Raw genomic sequence first — 22,603 nt, forward strand, 5'->3', positions numbered from 1 at the left:
GGCACAAAAACAGACACATAGATCAGTGGAACAGAATAGAGAATCCAGAAGTGGACCCTGAACTTTATGGGCAACTAATATTCGATAAAGGAGGAAAGACTATCCATTGGAAGAAAGACAGTCTCTTCAATAAATGGTGCTGGGAAAATTGGACATCCACATGCAGAAGAATGAAACTAGACCACTCTCTTGCACCATACACAAAGATAAACTCAAAATGGATGAAAGATCTAAATGTGAGACAAGATTCCATCAAAATCCTAGAGAAGAACACAGGCAACACCCTTTTTGAACTCGGCCATAGTAACTTCTTGCAAGATACATCCACGAAGGCAAAAGAAACAAAAGCAAAAATGAACTATTGGGACTTCATCAAGATAAGAAGCTTTTGCACAGCAAAGGATACAGTCAACAAAACTCAAAGACAACCTACAGAATGGGAGAAGATATTTGCAAATGACATATCAGATAAAGGGCTAGTTTCCAAGATCTATAAAGAACTTATTAAACTCAACACCAAAGAAACAAACAATCCAATCATGAAATGGGCAAAAGACATGAAGAGAAATCTCACAGAGGAAGACATAGACATGGCCAACATGCATATGAGAAAATGCTCTGCATCACTTGCCATCAGGGAAATACAAATGAAAACTACAATGAGATACCACCTCACACCAATGAGAATGGAGAAAATTAACAAGGCAGGAAACAACAAATGTTGGAGAGGATGCGGAGAAAAGGGAACCCTCTTACACTGTTGGTCGGACTGTGAACTGGTGCAGCCACTCTGGAAAACTGTGTGGAGGTTCCTCAAACAGTTAAAAATAGACCTGCCCTACGACCCAGCAATTGCACTGTTGGGGATTTACCCCAAAGATACAGATGCAATGAAACGCCGGGACACCTGCACCCCGATGTTTCTAGCAGCAATGGCCACGATAGCCAAACTGTGGAAGGAGCCTCGGTGTCCAACGAAAGATGAATGGATAAAGAAGATGTGGTTTATGTATACAATGGAATATTACTCAGCTATTAGAAATGACAAATACCCACCATTTGCTTCAACATGGATGGAACTGGAGGGTATTATGCTGAGTGAAGTAAGTCAGTCGGAGAAGGACAAACATTATATGTTCTCATTCATTTGGGGAATATAAATAATAGTGAAAGGGAAAATAAGGGAAGGGAGAAGAAATGTGTGGGAAATATCAGAAAGGGAGACAGAACGTAAAGACTGCTAACTCTGGGAAACGAACTAGGGGTGGTAGAAGGGGAGGAGGGCGGGGGGTGGGAGTGAATGGGTGACGGGCACTGGGTGTTATTCTGTATGTTAGTAAATTGAACACCAATAAAAAAAAAATAATAATTCCACATGAGAGTGGTCCATTGGAGAGTGGTCCAAGTTACCATGTTCAATGCACCTACATTGGCACATCACTGCTACCTAAGATTTATAGTTTATATTAGAGTTCAATCTTGATATTGTGACAGATATATAATGACATGTATCCACTATTATACTATTATACAGAGTAGTTTCACTGTCCTAAAAATCCTTTCTGTTCTAACCACCCACTCTCGTCTCCCAGACTTCTGGAAACCACTGATCTTTTTACTATAGTTAACAGTTTTGTCTTTTCTAGAGTGTCATATATTTGGAATTACAGTGTTTAGCCTTAGAGATTGGCGTCTTTCACTTAGTAATATGTATTTAAAGTTCCTCCATCTTTTCATGGCTTACAGTTCGATCTACAGTCCATTCCAAGGTGTGTGTGTGAGTGAAGGAGACAAGGTCTGTTTCTATGTGTCTAGATTCACTTTTTTTGCATGTAGATATTAAATTGCTCTAGCACCATTTGCTGAGAGGACTATCTCTGTTTTTTTCTCTTTTTTCAATAATCAGTTAATTATATTTATGTAACCTATTTCTGGACCTCCTATTCTGTTCCATTAATCTGTTTTCTATTTTTTTTATCAATATCATACTCTCATACTTATTGTAATTTATAATAAGTCATAAAGCATCAGTCCTATGACTTTATTCTCCTTCATCATTGTGTTAGCTATTCTGGGTCTGCCTCTGTGAACCTTAGAATCAATTTATTGATATCCACAAAATAACTCACTGGAATTTTATTGGAATTTCACTGAATCTATAGATCAGGTTGGGACCAACTAACATCTTATCACTATTGAATCTTTCTATCCATGGACATGGAATATTTCTCCATTTATTTAGTTCTTTGATTTCTTTCACCACAGTTTTATAGTTTTCCTCACATATATCTTGTGCACATTTGTTAGATTTATATCTAACAATATTACTTTTTGAGTGCTAATGTAAATGGTACTGTGTTTTAATTTCAAATTCTACTTGTTTAGTTCTGGTATATAGGAAAGTGACTTTCCTGTATTAAACTTATATCCTGAAAATCTGCTGTAATTACTAATTATTTACAGGAATTTTGGGTTGATTCTTTCAGGTTTTCCAAATAGACAATCATGTCATTTACAAACAAAGACAGTTTTTATTTCTTCCTTCCAAATCAGTATAACTTTTATTTCCATTTTCTGTCTTATTACATTAGGTAGGACTTTCAGTATCTCATTGAAAAACAGTAGTGAGAGGAAACACCTTTGTCTTATTCCTGATTTTGGTAGGAAAAAATATAGTTTCTCACCCTTAAGTATGACATTAACTACAACTTTTTGTAGATGTTCTTCATCAAGTTCAGGAAGGCTCCTCTATTCCTAGTTTGTTGAGAGTTTCTATCATGAATGGATGTTGATATTGTGAAATGTTTTGTATGCATCCATTGATATGATTATGTGATTTTTCTTTAACCTGTTGATGTGATGGATTAGATTGAACCTGCCTCTTATACTTGGAATAAATCCTACTTGGTCAGGTGTATAATTCTCTTTATACATTGTTAGATTGATTTGCTAATATTTTCTTGAGCATTTTTGTATCTATGTTCATGAGAGATATTGGTCTGTAATTTCCTTGTAATGTCATTGTCTGGTTTTGTTACTAAGATGATACTGGCCCCATGGAATGATTTAAGAAGTATTCTCTCTACTTCTATATTATCTTTGATTTTCTGTACGTTGAAATTTATCTTCACAAGTGTAATTTCTTTGTTTTTGTTATTGTTTGTTTTCTAATTTATTCTGCTTGGTGTTCTCCGAGCTTCCTGCATCTGTGTTTGGTGTCTGACATTAATATGGGGAAATTCTTATACATTATTGCTTCTGATATCTTTTCTGTTCCTCTCATTCTTTCTTTTTCTGGTTTCCCATTACACATCTGTATGTTAGATATTTTGTAGTTGTCCCATAGTTCTTGGATATCCTCTTCTTCTTCCTCCTCTTCCTTCCTCTCCTACTCCTTCCTTACCCTCTTTCTTCTTCCTACTTTTTCTTTTACAGTATTTATTCCTCTTTTTTCTGTTTAGGAAGTTTCTACTGACATATTCTCAAGTTCAGAGATTATTTCCTCAACCATGTCCAGTCCATTAATGAGCTCATCAAAAGCATTCTTATGTATACTACAGTGGTTTTTATCTCTTGCATTTTTAATCCTGTCTTAGAATTTCCATCTCTCTGGTTATATTATTCATCTGTTCTTGCATACTGTCTGTTAGAGCCCTTAGCATATTAACCATAGTTGTTTTAAATTCCCAGTCTGGTGATCCAATATTCCTGCCATATCTGGCATGATAATCTTTTCTTTTTTTCAAATATCTTTGTTGCACCCATTGAGATGACCATGTGTCCCATAACCACCCCCATCCCCGCCTTTAATCTATAAAGGTGTAATATGCTGATATATTTTTCTTATATTAACCCAATTTGAATTTCCAAAATTAAACACAGCTTGTTTGTGGTGCATTTTTGTATATAAATTAGATTTTATCACTGATGTTTTATTTAGGATTTTAAATCTATGTTCATGAGGATACTGTTCTTTTAAATTTCTTTTGATAGAACTTTGCAGGTTATCCTGGTCTCATGAAAAGAATAAGAGAAGGAGAGAGGGAAGAGGGGAGAAACAGAAAAAAAAAAGGGAGGGAAAGGAAGGGAAAAAAGGGAGAAGGAGGGAGAGTGAGGGAGAGATTTCCTCATTTTATATGAAAATTTTTATGTAACATTGGAATTATTAATTTCTTAAATATTTGGAATAATTCACTGGTAATCTGATCTGATATTAGAGATTTCTTTATGGATAATGTTTCTTTAAAATTCTGTTTTAAAAATAAATAAATAAATAAAATTCTGTTTAGATTTCGATTTTCCTCTTATGTAATATGTATACTTTTTTTCTCCTTAGAAATATTCTTATCTCATTTACATTTTTTGATTTATTGTCATAAATTTGTTTGTAATGTTTTTATATCTTCATCCTAAAGCTGTAGAACTAAATAATGTTACCATTTCCATAATATTGATTTTTGCACTTTATCTTTTTTGTCTCTCCCAGAAATTTATAATTTAACCTTTTATATAAACCAATTTTTGAGTCTTTAAAAATATCTCCAATATATTTTCTATATTAATTTCTTTGTTAATTTTTATTATTTCTATTTTTTAAAGATTATTTATTTATTTATTCATGAGAGACACCAAGAGAGAGGCAGAGACATAGGCAGAGGGAGAAGCAGGCTCCCTGCAAGGAGTTGGATATGAGACTCCATCCCAGGACCCTGGGGTCATGACTTGAGCCAAAGGCAGATGCTCAACCACTGAGCCATCCAGGTGCCCCTCTTATTCTTTGTTTAGATTCAATTGTTCTTCATATGAATGTTTAGCTCATTGATTTTCGTGTATTCTTTTTTCTTAATATATACGTGTAAGGCTATGAATTTCCCTCGAGTCACAGCTTTAGTGATAACCCATAGGATCTGTTGTATTTTATCATTCAGTTTGCAAATATTTTCTAACTGAAATCATTATTTTTATAAAGCATTTTTCCACTAGCTTAATTCCACTGTCATCAGTGGAATAACATATTCTTTGTGATTTTAACCCATTAACTTTTGTTGAGATTTGCCTTATGGCCTATTTATATTGTCATATTTTAAGACAGATTTCAAATGTATTCTGAATTATTGAGTACAGAAGTCTCTGTATTTCAAACAGATCAGAGAGTGATTACTGGTGTGAGCAAATTGGAGCAGAATCTGCCTGAGTTTGGAATAAGAGAAAAAGCCTGCATCTCAAGGAAGTTTGAATAATAAATCTCTGCATAAAGCTAAAATTCCTGAAGGATGATACATTCACTGAAGAATTAAGAAAATGAAATGCTTGCCCACAAAAACAAAGCAAAGCAAGTCAAAAACTAACCAAACAAACAAACAGAAAATAATCCAAAATATTCCTCTTTCAATTATTTTTATATCGAGCAGGAAAACAATTTTTAAAAGGAGGTAAAACAATTTGAAATTAGCCACCATAATTGAATGTATTCATATACTATGATGTGGGTAGCCATACATGTGTATGTGTCCAGCTTACCCTTGTTTTCTTAATCTTTTATGTTATCCCCTTTTCCAAAGTGTTTCAGGTTGAACAATACACTAAGTGATCATCCTATTTTAACCCAGGTAAGTAAATATAGAAGTAGATATAGTAGAACAAGAAAAATTCTTGTTCATGTGCTCCAGGATAATTCTATGAGAACGCTTCTAGGAGCATTATTTGTGATAGCAAAACCTGAAATCAAACTAAATACACCTATTAGCAGTAGAATGAATAAATAAAATGAGACACGTTTTTAATTCTGGAATAGTATATAGAAATAAAAATAACTAAATATTTACATCCAACAAAAGAATTCTTTGGGTAAAAGAAGGAAGTGACTGAAATACACATACATTATGTTTCTATTAACATGAAATTTAAGCACAGGCAAATCTATATATTAAGCCATGTGTATATATATGTAGCAAAAGTAACAGATTCAAGAAAATAATTCATGTAAAATTGAAAATAGTCGATATTTCTGGCAAAGAAAAGAGGGGATTTAAAAGTATAATCTGAGGATTTTGAATGTACTGGTTTCTTCTTTAAGATGGATGGAGCTACTGAACAATAATCAGATGTACTCTTTAAAAAAGTATGATATATTTTAAAATTCTAAATTCTGAAAATTTATTAAGAAATATATTATTGATTTTTTTCACCCAATACCTATATTTATGTGTCTTCTTCAGTTGAGATGATAATGCTTTTAGCATTGATTTTAATAGCTCTTGGTGTAGCTGAGATAATAACCTTTCACCCATAAAATGTGTAGGAAATAATTCCCTCCTGCTTATTATTAGCAGAAAGATAAGTTCATAAATATATTTTTGTTTTCTTTAAAACAATACAATTTCTCCCATTATTGTGTCCAATTTTATAAATTTGAATTTAATTGTTTCATCATTCAGAAAAGTGCCAGTTTTACTTCTATACCAATCCTATTACCTGGGATTGAATGGCTTTCTTTGATTATATTTTCACCTTTTGGACTCAAGGACCATTGGTTGCTCATTTGTAAGAGCCTTTTGGGATTAGTCAGAGAAACAACCTTTCTTAAAGACAGCAAACTCAGTCCCAGGTGGACTGTGGGGGAATGTGACTGCCTCTAGGTGCTACAGCCAGTGGGCCACATAGTTGAAAATGGATGCAAGGCTCCTTGACTCCAAGTCAAGCCAGTGAACCATTCCCATGAAGAGCTTTCAATGAGATTGCTTATGCGCTTGCTTAAGATAAAAACAAATACATACATAACTTTAAACTGCCAAGTAAAATAACCCTATGCACTATGCTCTTGATATGTGAATGACTGGATGACATATCATGTTAGGAAATAGGGGAACCCTGCATAACTGCTATTTATGCATCAATGATAAACAAAGTTGAATAAATGTATTAGGACTGAGACTGCAGCTCAAAGTTAAAACTGGCCACCAAAGGGAAGAAAATAGCAGGGACTAATATGTTGTAATGAAACAAACCACATGGCCTTACCACACACATCCCACACTATACTGCGTTAATCATTCCTATAGCTTTCATTTTGAGTGGCTACCTTAGCCATCAATGTAATGGGTAGTGGAAGAAATTACATCTTACATTTAATTGTCACGTTGAGCAGCACTGCAATGCAGGCTTTCTTGGAATTTTAATAGAGTGACCTGGCTGGCTTGCCAGCTAATATAAAATCAGCCTTCTAACTACTTTCTTTACTGCTGTCTTGATGACTTCAACTGATAAACTCTTATGACCTTTCTCAATTTAATTCAATTTGTTAGACATTTCAAATGGAATTTTTTTACACAAATTAATGGTAAATGAGGGATTCCCCCCCTCACCAGCCACCCCCTCTCTTTCCTCCAGGAAAGATTACAATAGATGAATTGGAATATAACGGGCTAAAATTGCATAAATGTTCAGCATTAAGTCATGCAAGGCAGCATGCAATTTTATAGCGCAAAATATTTCCCAAATTGTTGATCTGGGGTGAATAACTAAAACAAAATTTGAGGTTATTCTTGTGTTTGATGGAAAATTAAATTCTGTGGTTGATAATATGGCCTTTCAGTTCAGACAGACATGGGTTTGAGTCCTGGTATGCTATTTAGCAACTGTGTTCTAAGTAGACAAGTTGTTCAGCATCTCCAAATGCCACTTTACTTAACATGAAAATGAGAGTCATAATGCCTATATCATATAATGATTATAAGAATTTAATGAGAAAATGTACATAAAGCACCTAGCATGGTGTCTGGCACATAAAAGTGCTCAATAACTGGCTCATATTTCTGCTTTCCACTGTTACACCCCATCAAAATCTATCTCCCAGAATCTGCATCTCCTGCTGTCCCAAGGTTCTTCATTTCAGCCAGATGTTCTTAGGTAATACTGGGTTTAATTAGTCAGGCTGGGATAGGTTCCTGTGCAAATAAATCCTACAGCAGCCCTGAGTCTCACAGAGGTAAGGATTAGTGTAGTTTTGTAGGTCTCTGACTCTGGTTCCTGTGGACACCTGGAAGCAGCATTAAGGCAAAGCCACTCAATTCCAGAGCCTTCAAATGTTTTCTTTTTTTTTTTTTCTTTTTCCAAAGTTAAATTAGGGGAATCAGATCTATTTATAGCTGATGCTACCAGGGTGACCATGGACTTGTCTTACAACAACTCTAATTCTAAAAGAATACCTCCTAATTGTCCGTAGCTTGGACAGCATGGCTAAGCTTACCCAATTCGATTTGGAATAATTCTTTTTTCCCCCAAATTTGGAGCCATGCTATACCTAAAAGGACTACTTGGTATAGTTAGACGACCTATCACCCATTCCATGCCAGGAGAAAGAATGCTGGTCATGTTCCACAGCTGAAGAGGAACAATTAGCGTAGTAATCACGTTTGTATACTGCTTCCTCTTGCTAGCCTTAGTTACTCTACCCTGGCCAAAAGTTTGAATTATGGGCCTTCCTCCTTTTAAAAAAAAATATATCTATATATCTATCTATCTATCTATATATATATATAATTTATTCATGAGAGAGAGAGAGAGAGAGGCAGAGACACAAGCAGAGGGAGAAGCAGGCTCCATGCAGGGAGCCCGATGTGGGACTTGATCCCGGGACCCCTGGATCACGCCCTGGGCCGAAGGCAGGTGCTCAACCACTGAGCCACCCAGGGATCCCTGGGCCTTCCTCCTTGATACGAGATAGGCCTTATAAAATACCAAAGCTATTGATCATGAAAACAAAGTTTTGAGTGAGAAAACTGGAAATGTGGTTCTTAATTTAATTAAGGAAAATTTAATTCTCCATATTTGTCTTTAACCATATCAAGTGGAGAAATGTGTAAGAGGTGAGATATTCCTACCTCAATAAGTATGCTCATGGTCACTTCTCCAGTGATCCCAAACACCCTCACACTCCACACCACACACCTTGCCCCTCTTTTTTCCAATCCCATTCTTCACTTAAACACTTCTCTCTACTAAGCCCAATGAATGCCTCAAACATGCAGCAAGCCGGTGCTATTAGAATCCCTTAGTTTTCTCCACTAAAAATAGCAGACACATAAACTCCCTAATTCCCCATTGCCACTAATGGAATTCCAGCCTCAAAGATTTTAACAGTTCTCTCCTCTTCAATCCAAGCTACTGAAATGCCTCCTGCTCTGCCAGCTCAGGTGTCATTATTTGGGAAATATTACTTCTCAACATTTTCTTTTTCCAGTTGTTTGCTTTTTTCATTATTTGCAGTTCAGCAGCTATTAAGATCCAGTGCTGCGGAAAACAACAATAACAACAAAAGAGCCGCTTAATAACTAAACTTAAAAACCAAACTAGTCAGCAGCGAACAATGCCTTGTCAACATTTCTAAATGGAGCAGAAAGAAGGCGAGCCAAAAGGACAGAGAGAGGGCAAAAGAGAGAAAGGGATGCTTCCTGATGGATGAGTATGCATAAGTGCTTCAGATAATGGCTACGAGGTACAGCCTACAGCACATTAAAGGGGAGGAGGAGAGGAAAACAGTGAATGGCTTTGGAAGGGGACCCCAGGTCTATGATATGGACAGATAGATGCAAACATTGGTGAATGCTGAAGTCAGTACAGGCTTTCAGCACTATCCAAAAGTAGACTGTTCTTATGAAACCTCTCTTAGGCTGAAATGGTGTAAAGTGAACAGGCACTTGCCATCAATTTACATGGAAAAAACTTTTGAGCATTCTCAGGACCAAAAAGTAACCTCTTGGGCTTTTCCGATACCTTGGGACACCTCTTGCTAATGGGTGCACAAAATAAATTGAGATAAACGCGGATACTCACAGTTCAAAGCTCTGGCAGCTAATGCTGAGATGCTGAATGTTCTTCCCATGGAAGAAGCTTGGCAGAGCCAACCTTGCTGCTCGGAGTGTGTACTGCCCTCTGTACTGGCTTGCTGCAGAATAAACACCGAACGCTATTTTTGCTGTTCCTCTTTTTTTCATAAAAGCCGAAATTTTCTTCTTATTCCTTTCAGTTAGCAGAAACAGGTACTAATGGAGGTCTTTCATAAAAGTAGAGTGGCATAATACAAATTTTTGGAAAGTGGGGGTTTTCTCCAGTATTTTGCCGGGCTACCCCTTACAAATAGCCTTTAATTCAAGGTTCTTCCCCCATCTGAACATCCCACCTCCCTTCTTTGTCCTCTTCCCACAAAACTTTGCCCTCAGATATGAAATTTATCCCCCAGCAGATGAAAGCTTAACACCTTCTCCCTCTGAAGGATATTTACAGGGATAGCAGACACTCTCAGAAACCTCAGAGCCTTCCTAGTCCAAAGTAAAACACAACAGATTTCAAGGAGGAGGAGATATTTTGGGCCTACGAGTTTTCTAGTCCCTATCAAACCATTACTCCCTATAGACATCTGTCTAATAAGTTATGTATTCTTAAATGGACTTCTTTCATGTTTTATATTTTAAGAGAAAAAGATAGAGACAACTGTAATGTCAGTTTCGGGATTAGGATCCATCTCCAATTTCCTCTGAATGGTAGGATGGGGGTGGGGGTGGGAAACCCTTCCTCTGTCTTAATGTTAGAGCTCCAGTCAATTTGAGTGGGTCAAATAGACCACTCACATTCTCAACAAGTAACAATCATCTCTTCTTCTGAGGCAGTTATTCACTGTCTCATCTAAAATAAGTGATTAAAAATTGTGATTTCTTACACTTTACAAAGGAGGTGTCAAACTTCAGCCTCTCACCATGGTTTTACAAAGCTGTGTTGAAGAATAAAGTTTCGTGTATTCAACTTGGTTCTCCACCATTATCCTGAAATCATCAAATCAATGCTAGAATAGAAGCTTGCAAGAATAAGTTCCCCAAACAGTATTCTGTGGTTCTACTGACATTGTCTAATAGTTTTAATTCAGTCTCCTCAGCCTTTCCCCCCACAGCCCTGCCAATTTTCCCCCAGACTACCCAATTTTTTGCTACCCCTAAAATGGATTCCTGACAAATTAAACTGTCTTACCACCCTACTGTCAGTTCCCAAAAAATCTAATTAAAAAATGCCACCTTTCTGAAAACTATGATCAAAACTTACTTCCAGTAGGACTCCTCATCTGCATTTATCCCATATACTTTATTTACTACCTTGTCAACAAAGTACCTTACTGGCCATCTTTAGTTGATCCTGACTATATGGCATCTTTACATGGATATTTAATAAAGATAATAAACATGTCATTTCAAAAACCATTCACCTTCTCCTCAGTTTAATCATATAATTCCAATATGAAGTTCTAAAATAGGCAAAAGGAGTTTACAGTGGGTAAAAAAATAGTGTGGTTGTTTCTGGAGGTGTGATTTGTATACTGGGAAGAAGGATAGGAAATTTTCTAAAGCAATGGTCAATGTTTTGATAAGAGTTTAGATTATATAGATGCATACAATTACCAAATCCCAGTAAACATACACTTAAGATTACTGCATTTCATTGTAAATTTACAAAATCAATTGATTTACAACCTTTCACATCTGTTTTTCTCTTAGTAATTCTCAGTATTTTTTTAAAAAAATATTTTATTTATTTATTCATTAGAGACACAGAGAAAGAGGCAGAGACATAGGTAGAGGGAGAATCAGACTTCTTGCAGGGAGCCCAATGTGGGACTCGATCCTGGGACTCCAAGTTCAAGCCCTGAGCCCAAGGCAGATGCTCAACCACTGAGCCACCCAGGCATCCCAGTAATTCTTAGTCTTATAAAACTTCATCATTCACTCTTTCACTCAGAGTCAAATCTTGGGTTCATCTTTGGTTTACGTTCTATCAACAAATCCTGTTGGCTCTAACTTCAAAATATTATTGAACTTAAGTTTTGTATTACTAGTATCCTTGTCCAAGCCACCATCAACTCATCCATGGACCACTATAGGTCCTCTAACTGGTCTATTTGCTCCCATTCTTGTTCTTGATTTCTCCCCCAGCCTCATTACCTAGTCTCTAGTTTTTTAATACCTATATTGAACCATATAAAGCATAAATCTAATAATGGATCTTCTATTTTCCAGTGGTTTCTCATCATAATTAGAATGAAATAAGGGCAGCCCTGTTAGCCCAGTGGTTTGGAGCCCCCTTTGGCCCAGGACATGATCATGGAGACCCAGGATAGAGTCCCACATTGGGCTCCCTGCATGGAGCCTGCTTCTCCCTCCGCCTGTGTCTCTGCCTCTCTCTCTCTCTCTCTCTCTCCTCTCTCTCTCATGAATAAATAAATAATATATTTTTTAAAAATAGAATGAAATAAAAACTCAACACCAAAAAAAACCCCAAAATAATCCAGTCAAGAAATGGGCAGAAAATATGAACAGACATTTCTCCAAAGAAGACCTACAAATGGCCAACAGCCACATGAAAAAATGCTCCACATCACTTGTCATCAGGGTAATACAAATCAAAACTACAATGAGATACCACTTTACACAAGTTAGAATGACTAACATTCAATTCAATTCAATTCAATTCAATTTCAATTCAGGAAATAACAAGTGTTGGCGAGGATGTGGAGAAAGGGGAACCCTCCTGCACTGTTGGTGAGAATGCAAGCTGATACAGCCACTCTGGAAAACAGTGTGGAGGTTCCTCAAGAAGTTAAAAATAGAGTTAATCTATGACCCCACAATGCACTACTGGGTATTTACCCCAAAGATACAGGTGTAGTGAAACAAAGGAGCACCTACACCCCAATGTTCATAGCAACAACAATGTCCACAATACCCAAACTCTGGAAGGAACTAAGATGTCCTTTGACAGATGAATGGATAAATAAAATGTGGTCTATATATACACAATAGACTACTACTTAGCCATCAGAAAGGATGAATATCTACCATTTATATCGATATGGATGCAACTAGAGTGTATTATGCTGAGTAAAGTAAATCAATCAGAGAGAGACTGTTATCATATGGTTTTATTCATATGCAGAATATAAGAAACAGTGCAGAGGATTATAACTGAATGGAGGGAAAACTGAATGGGAAGAAGTCAAGGAGTATGACACACCATGAGACTCTTAACTTGGGGAGACGAACTGAGGGTTGCTGAAGGGGAGATGGGTGGGGGGAATAGGGTAACTGAGTGATGAGCATTAAGGAGGGCACATGATGTGATGAGCACTGGGTATTATATGCAACCGATAAATTATTGAAAACTACATCTGAAACTAATGATGTGCTATATGTTAGCTAATTGAATTTAAATAAAAAATATAATTAAATAAAAATTAAATATGTCTGCCCCCATGGATTACAAGGTACTAAATTATCTGACTCCTGCCGAACTCTCTAAACTTATTTCCAACCTCTTTCTCCCTCCCTCTTTCCACTCTTGACATGCTGGCTTCCCTGATATTCCATGAAGCACATCTCCACCTCTCTACCTAAAGTATACTTTTCCAGATAATACCACAGCTCACTCCCTCACTTCAATCAAGGCTCCATTTAATTTTAACTCTCAGGAGAGGTCTTCTTGATGATTCTCTCTAAATGAGTACTCCTATTACTCTAACTTTTTCCTATTTTGTTTTCATAGCACTCATTACTCTCTCACTCTCTCATACACATACACACACACACACACACACACGCACACACACACTAGAGATAGAGATGGAGATAGATAATATTTGGGTTTAGAGAAGCAAAACCAATACGATGGAAAGAGAGATTAATATTGTAAGGAACTGGCTCATACAATTATAGAGGCTGAAAGGTACCCTGATCTGCTGTAAGGAAGCTGGAAATCCATGAAAGCCTATGGTGTAATTCAGTTCGTCTGAAGAACTGAGAACCAGGGAAGCTGATGTTATAAATAGATTCCAGTCCTGATTTGAAACTGTGAGAACCAGGAGCTCCAAAGGCAGGATAAGGTTAATATCCTAGTTTCAGTAATCAGGCAAGAAAAAAATAAATAAGTTCCTTTTTCCCTTTGCCTTTTGTTCTACCCATGTCTGCAATAGATTGGATGATACCCACTCACATTGAGAAGGGCAATCTGTTTCACTGAATCTACTGATTCAAATGCTAATGTCATCTAGAAACAGACACAGCTAGAAATAATGTTTAATCTGAGCACCCTGTGGCCAATCAAGTTGACACATAAAATTAACCATAGAGTGTATTGAAGTCAAACCTTATTTTGTTTGCTGCAATTCTGCTATTACAACTCCTGGAACATAATAAGTGATCAAGAAATACCTCTTAATAAATAACAAGCTTTTCAGTAATGGATGTTTTTTAAAACTTTCTGTGATGGTCTAAGATGGCCACCACCAATCCCTTTCTTCTACATAAATGCATATTCCTATTTCTATCAAAAGAAGCCTAATCTTTATCCATTTAAACCTATACTGTCCTTAGTAACTTGCCTTGACCAATAGAATGCAGAAAAAGTGACACTCTGAGAATTCCAATGGTAGATTATAAGAAGTGTTGTGGCTTCTATCTGATTATCTTGGAACACTCACTTTTGACTCTCTTTTTAGAAACCTAGCCATTATACTGAAGGTCAAGTTGCCAAAAGAGACCACATGTACACTATCCAGTTGACAGTCCAGTTGACAGCCCAAGCTGACAGCTAACATCAGCCAACAGCCCTATGAATAAGCCATCGTGGATGCTCAGCTAATCAATCCTTCAGATAACTTCAGGCCTAACCATCATTTGATGATAACTGCATGAAAGATCCTAAACAACAGTCTCATAGCTGAGCCCAGTCAACCCATAAAATCATGACAGCTATTGTTTTAAGCTACTGAGTTTTGGGAATATTTTGCTGTGCAGCAGTAGAAACCAGAACACTCTTTAAACTATACTATTCTTTCAAATGTTTATCTCAGTATGTTTTGTAATTGTGGACCTCAGTATGTAAATACACTGACTCAGTGATGTTCTTTACATCTTCAAACGATGCCTGTGAACGTTAACTACCAGACAGGTCGCATCATCCTCCATGCACCTATTATAATATTGGTATTTGTGGAGGCACAAATACCAATATTATAATAGGACTTAAAATATCTGAATGTACTTATGGGGGGGATAGAGAAAAAAATGACCCCCAAAACAGACAAAAAGCAAAGGAGAAAACAAGCTGACTTTGGTCAAAATCTCTCAGGTCACCAAAAACCAGCTTCATAGTTAGAAGGACCAAAATCCAGGCCTACCCAGGGACTGATATAGGTGCTTGGAATTCTATAACAATGATTTGTGAGATCATAGCAAGAAATGAGCCCATTATGTGCTGAGAGCTAATGCTCAGTGGTTTTTTTCACTTTCTGATCTAAGAACTTTTAAAAAAAGAAGAAGAGGAGGGGGCAAAGAGCTTTTTGTTCATATGGGTTACAGTGATTGATATTTACCTTACTAGAAATCAAAACCTATAGAATGCTTTAAAAGAAAAAAAAAAAGATGATCACTGAAAACTGAAAATGTAGTTCAGTGGGGAGACAGATCTGTTTTGGCAACAACAAAGGAAACCTTTTGAAAGACTTGAACCTTGTGACAGGTATTGGAAGATAGGTGAAATCTGATTAGGCAGAGCAGATACAAAGGGTAACTTGAGGCGATGTCTCGGAAAGACATAGATTGAGAATGGTACATGCAAGATTGGCAAAGGAAGTTTTGTTTCTTAGAGCACTGAGTGAGGCTGGAAAATAAGAGAAGCCAGGTCTGGAAAAGAGGCTTGAAGTTTAATCAGTTATTGAGTAGTAATGTGTTCTTCTTCCTAGAGGGTGCTTATAAATCCCATTTGGCCAACTTTAGAGTTAGTATAGGATATTGGTTGAGTATACATATCCTGCAATCAGACTGCCAAGGTTTCAATCCAAGCTCCCACATTTGGTAGTTGTGTTGCTTTGGGCAGATTACTTAGCCTCTCTGTGTCTCAAGTCACTGTCTCTAAAGCATAACAGTAACAGTGACCCTGTAAGGTTGTTGTGGGAATTGCATATAACATATCTATAACAAGGCCTGGCTATACTATAGATCCCTGATGAATTTTAGTTAATACTATGTCAATATTGTGCCAGGAAGGGAAATATTTGTAATGAAGTCATTATTTTGCCCTCTATGTCATAGTCTAAAGTCTTGTTTAGTTTATTGTCAACTAAAACATGTTGTATTTTTCAAACAACTTGGAGCAGCATCTTTGTTTATTAAGCCAATAATTTTGATAACTGGATAATTCTACTTTACTGCCCATCTTCATTATAAAAGAATACCCTAGATAGTAATCCTTTATGTTTTTCTAACAATGGATATGTAAAGCTAAAATTTACAAATGTTTTCCACGTGTCAGGCATTATTCTATATGTGTTTCATGTGATGTTCATGACAACCTCACAAACTGCAAGAATGGATCATCAGGTTTGATCTTGTAACCAAAAGCTGTGCAAGTACCAAGATCTGTGTTATCTGAAAACACCAGCAGCAAAAGAATAGTGGCATCTGATCTCACAGATTTTATTTTCTAGTATCTGGTTCTTTCATTGGAGAGTCAGAAGAACTCTTAGCCATCCAACACTTTCATTTTATGGGTGAGTAAACACAAGTTCATGAACTTAATGTCATGAAAGGCAAATGTTCTTTCCACTCCTGTGCTTTGCTGTGAAATGTATTTGAGGACTCATTCATGAAGATCGTTTTATCTGGTATTTGGAGATAATAGTAATTTAATGAAGTCAATGAAGCCTCCAAAAAAAATTTTTTTTTTGTCTTTTGAGGGATTTCAGAACCCTGAATAGCAGCACATCTCTTCTATCTTCTTCCCACCTTCTCCTTAGCCACCCCCATCCCATCTCCCTCCAATGTTCTGCACATTAACTTCATCACCACCTTACCAAACCTGTCACCAGATTTTGGAGATCTCCTTCTGAAATCTATACTAATGTACACTTACTGGGAAATAATCCTTAAGAAAAATAGTATGAATGTATAATTACTTAGACATTTTTAAAAAGTATGCTAAAGATTGCAAACTCTTGGAATTAGGGTAATTCAGTTCAGAACCTGTCTCCAACTCATTTTACAAAGTGACAATGTAGTTGCTAGTGGTTATTATAATAATTTTTTTAACTATTTCAGATCCTTCCTGATTTTCCTAAAAAATATAAATCCTACTTAAAAAGTACCCAATAATTATTTTATCAACTTTCAAAAAGTTTGACTGGAAAACCTGGCAAGGCTCTTAGGAATTCATCTAGCCATGTCAGTCTCACCAAAGAGATGCTCACGGAGTCAGTAAGCCTGATTGTAGATGGGGCCTCTCTTAGCCTCTTAGTGTGATCCCCAAACCAGAGCCTAAGACGAAGGCTTGCATGAGGATAGTATGTAGGGAATAAAGCAGATAATAATGAATATCAATGAGGAGAAAGGCAATAAAGGATGCATTGAGTTGGCCATCACAAGGACACTCCCTCAGTCACAAACCTACAGGAGCTTTGAAGGAGCCTCAAAAATTACTTTCAGAATCATCTTCCAGAAGGCAAAAGGAACTTTCAGGTTGCGTACCCTGAGTGCCAGTCAGGGTCATGCAAGCATGTTCTAATGTAAGAGAAGTCCCAGGGCAAGAAGGAAGGGGTACTCAGCAGAGTCCCAAGGAATTATACCTACTTTAAGCTGAGCAAACCCGACATGCCCCTGAAGCAGAGGCTGGTGTTTGAATTAGGACCAAGAGGATTTGTAGTGGAGCACAAAAGGAGTGTGATACAGGATCTTAGAGATATTCTAGCTGAACTTGACCTTTTTATGGGAGAGGAAACTGCAGGCCAAAGAGCAGTGATTTGCCCAACATCTCATACGTCATTAACAATAGCAACAGGGCTAAGACAAATGTTAGTAACTCCTAAGCCAGTGTTGTCTGCTGCCCATTTTCTCCTTGCTGGTGAAACAACAACAAAAAATTCACAAATCTACGTTCACTATGTTCTTTTTAGATGTAAGTTTTTTAAAATGAATTTTCAGTTCCTCTGGAAATGACCAGAACTCTTTCATGAGTCTCTGACTAGGTACCAGGTAGTATATAGGGGCCATAATCTACTCTGCAGTGTAAGGTGAAATGATAAGACATCAGGTCCTCCTGTGGAAATGATTTCTACTAGCTCCATGTTCCACCTAAGGGTGTGGGTTCTGAGGCCGACTGTGTGAGTTTAACTTCTAGCTCTACCCTTTACTACAGGGAACTTGGTGAAACTAGTTCACTTCTTTAAGTTTCAGATTTCTCATCTTTAAGAACCAAAGGGCCAGTGTGGGGGTTAAATTAGATGTCACATTTCAAGTATGTGAGACTGTGGATAGAAAGATTTCACAAATATTGTTCTAAAGAACTCCAAGTAACTAGAGTAGGCGTAGACCAAAATTTCAACAGTATCAGCTGCTTACAGATACCTTAGATTGTGTAGAATATTATCCACAGTATGATTTTTACACGCATTTCCTACAAATGTTCCTACATACATCTTACATCAGTTCCCTTGATTTATGCCAAAGTGATTATTATCACTTTGATAGTGATAGATTTCTAATCTTCTGCCTCTCTGAGGTATTCTTTCTCTTCCACCTTGAAAGCCTCCTGATTATTCTCTCTGCTGATTTAAATCTCACTGGTCTCCATGTCTAACACAGAGATCCACCTCTCACTGAATGACTACATCGCATAGGCTGGCCTAGAACAGGGACATAATAGATGCATGGGCACTAAATTAGCTGGATGATAAATGTCTCCTTGAGCATTACACTATTTTGAAACTTCGGATAACCTAGTTGAGCCAGCGAGGGAGCAAGAGCAAGTCGTCTTTTCCCCAAACACTCAATGATCTCCTCTAATAGACAAAGCACCAGGTGAGGCCCTGGGAATATGGCACTGAGTGAAAGAAAACTTACTCTGTAATCTTATGGTAGTTATAATAGACATATTGAGTAGCCAACCAATGGCCACAGCAAAACTGATCCATGTCTAAAAGCGTGGTAAGTGTGCGAGAGAAAAAAATACAGTGTTGTAACAGCAGAAAACTAGAGGAAGGAGTGGTTTTGAGTTGTCCAGGGAGGTCAGTGCATGTGAGACCTGAAACATAACTCCAAGGTAATCAGACGGGCATGTGTTGGAAGGGATCGAAAAGAGGGTACAGGAAAGAAAACAATAGGTGAAGGAAATGATATATTTACAAGACCTTATGAGTGGAAAGACCTTATTTTGAGGAACAGTTAAAAGAAACCCAGTGGGACCTGGTGAGACTGGGGCACAGAAATCAAAGGAAAATATGGCATGCTTGATAAGGCCTCAAAGTGATTTGAATAGCAATTCTGAAAGCACATTTTACCATAACATATCCATCAATCTCCCCATTACATGCAAGATATCAATATTTATTTCAATGCATTATGACTGTCCATAGAGAAATCATGAATATTCAGTGGCATTGTTTGGGTGGAATGCTCTCCAAAAGTCAATGATAATAGCAGGTGTAGTTTTAAAGTATTGATCATTCCTTCTTGTTAGAATTTATTACAATGTATAAATCTTAAAGTTTCTAATTTTTACCTCTAGCATGAAGGTATGCACACACACACAGTGTGTATATATATATATTCTATTCTTTCTATCTATCCACGGAGAGAGATATCTACTTTCTTTATCTCTGCATATATACATACATACATATCTATATATACACACATACATACAGCTGACCCAGTAAATAATGTAGCGGTTCAGGGTGCCCACCCCCTATACAGTCAAAAATCTGCAATATAACTTTTGACTCCCCGGGAACTTAACTACTAATAGCCTATTGTTGACCTTAAACTTACTGATAACATAAACAGTGAATATATATTTTGTGCATGCATTATATGATGAATTTTTAAAACAAAGTAAGCTAGAGAAAAGAAAAAGTCATCAAGAAAAACAAGGAAGAAAAAATACATTTATAGCACTGTATTTATCTAAACAAATCTGCATGGAAGCGGACCCACAGAACTCAAACTTATGTTGTTTAAGAGTCAACTATATATATATATATATATATATATATATATATATATATATACACATGCATATATGTAATTGGTATATATGTAGTATATATATTTAGTATTATATATATAGCTCTACTTCTTACTACTATATATACTGGAAACATTAATTTAAACCCTAAAAACTAAGATTTGAGGGGCATTTGTATTTTAAGTCAATTTCTTATTTAAGAATTCATTTAATAGAATTTTACCAGAAATTTGGCATTCCAATAGTAATTAAGAAAACAAGGCTTGTAGACAAGTACACAGCTAGTAAGTAGCAAAAGTGGAGTGAAAACCTAGATCATGACTTCTCAACCACTGTTTATTTCATCGCCCTAGAAAGCTATAGAAGCTTGCTGACTCCAGATCATTTAAATGACAGTCAAGAAATGCTACAGCCACTCCCCTGGAACCACTGGAGTAAGGAACAAAAGCAAAGTTTTGAGCATCTAACTTCCTTTTACTAAGTCTCCTAATGCAACAATTATCTGTGAGCACACCAACATGTACGGGAGGAGTAAGGTGCCTGTACACCCAACATACCAAGGCTTGAAGCTTAGATAAACAGTTTTATGAAATTCCTCCACTAGTTTGATCAAAAGCATTCTCTTTCCTAAGAAAGCATGATAGAATTAATATGAGTGAATGTTACAGTAAGAATAATCTTGAACCTAACATATTTTAAATAAGTTACCTGTGACACACTCACAGGATATAACAGCACATCAATATGTCCTGAGAGCTCAGTTGAGAATTTCTACTTTAAATACCTCTTCTCACTTCCCTTCAACCCCTTCAACCTTACCCTTCAACCCCTCAATTTCCTTGTTTTCTTCCCTCTCGTGTCCTGCCTCTGCAGATGATTCTATGTGTCCTAATTATCATAGGAAAGAGAAAGAAGAGCCAAGTATTTACAAAAATGCTTACTTTTCTCTTCAAGATGGGCATGCAAGTACGAACTAGACATACTGAGAGGAGCAAGCCATCTGCAGCCTTGGAAAAAATGTGAACCTTCCCTGGCCCAACAGTGTGTGTGTGTGTGTGTGTGTGTGTGTGTGTGTGTGTGAGAGAGAGAGAGAGAGAGAGAGAGAGAGACTGACACCAACTAAATAAACTCCCCACCTACTACATTTCTGGTAAGGGAGCCCATTTGAAAAGCCCTTTCAAGCATAGAAAAGGTGAGGCAGGGGGCAGACAGGCAGGAGAAGGTTATTTTGAGGGCTGGTTTAATTTATGGGGTTTATTTGTATCCTCTATCGTTCAGCGGGAAACCTTGTAAATGATGTTTGCATGCACTAAACTGTGATAACTGAACTGATGAGTTAAAGACTTGACTGAACATTTAATGTTGCTTATTAAATAATTATGACGAGGTTTGATGAATGGCCCTGATTCTCTGAACTTCCAACTGAGATTTTCAGCATGAGTTTCATTAGACAGACATGGATGGAGCCTGCTGCAACCCAGCTGCAAATGAGCTTGCAAAACATTTGAACTGGAAGCCTTCAAAAGTGAATAATTCAACTGTCTTAGTCTATCTTCTTTGGTCCCCACACTAGCATTTCATTTTCATTTGATGATGGAGTGGAAGCAAATTATGCTATGTCTATGGGGCTTTCTGAAGTATCATTGCAAGATATCTCCATATGTACTTAATGAAAAATTAATCTGTATTCTTTGGGAAAGGGAAAAAAAGCTATTCAACTTAAAAATACATCTTATTCTGAGATGTCAATCACCTATCTTCCATGAATACTGCAGTGATGTGTGGCCAATATAGGTGAGAGATGAGAAACATTAGGATTTATTGAAGCCAGTGAACTTGTTCAGTGTCTGAGCCAGAGTCATTTGTTGTAATGACATGTGTCATGCACTTTTGAAACTCCTCCATGCACTAGTGTAAGAGCTCATTAGACCATCCAAAAATTTAATTTCAAATAAGAGAGCATTGCAAATCTGGGATTTTTGTCCCATATCCTCAACCTTCCAAGTAGCTGTCTCTATTTTTGATGGCAGATTCAATTTATGTATCTGTAGAGAATTCACATTTGTGCTTTATTTGATGATTTTTTTTAATATAAAGACAAGCTGAAACTCTACTCCACATTGAGAAGAAAGTAGTCTGCAGTGAAATGAAAGGAAACCTGGTACTGGAGAGAAGTGGGTTGGATTCAGAGGGTCACTAGAGGTAGTAATTAAAGGCAAGAGATCTGGACCTCACCTACCTGTGTCTAAATCCTAATTCTGGCACCACTAGCTGCAGAACAAAACACATGCCTGGAAGTCAAGAATCCCTGAGCTCCAGTTCTGTTTTTGGACTGGCCAAAACTGCATCTGGAAAGTCATTTAAAGTTTTTCATCTCGGGCCTCCTGGGGGGGGGCTCAGTGGTTAAGCATCTGCTTTCGGCTCAAGTTGTGATCCTGTGGTCCTGGGATCGATTCCCACATCTGGCTCCCCGTGGGGAGCCTGCTTCTCCCTCTGCCTGTGTCTCTGCCTCTCTCTGTGTGTCTCTCATTAATAAATAAATAAAATC

At 37.0% G+C, this 22,603-nt stretch overlaps 1 long non-coding RNA gene across 1 annotated transcript in view; it reads left to right on the top strand.

Moving 5' to 3' along the window:
• LOC144315692 (uncharacterized) overlaps positions 1-20,655 on the top strand; it is a 41,059-nt gene extending 20,404 nt beyond the window's left edge. Inside the window, exons 4-7 of the long non-coding RNA XR_013381491.1 lie at positions 5,146-5,432; positions 14,537-15,558; positions 16,351-16,588; positions 20,409-20,655. This is a non-coding gene — a long non-coding RNA (uncharacterized LOC144315692). The remainder of the gene's footprint in view (positions 1-5,145; positions 5,433-14,536; positions 15,559-16,350; positions 16,589-20,408) is intronic.
• The last annotated feature ends 1,948 nt before the right edge of the window (positions 20,656-22,603 follow it).

Source organism: Canis aureus, chromosome 6 (assembly GCF_053574225.1).
Source record: "Canis aureus isolate CA01 chromosome 6, VMU_Caureus_v.1.0, whole genome shotgun sequence".
Classification (NCBI taxonomy): domain Eukaryota; kingdom Metazoa; phylum Chordata; class Mammalia; order Carnivora; family Canidae; genus Canis; species Canis aureus.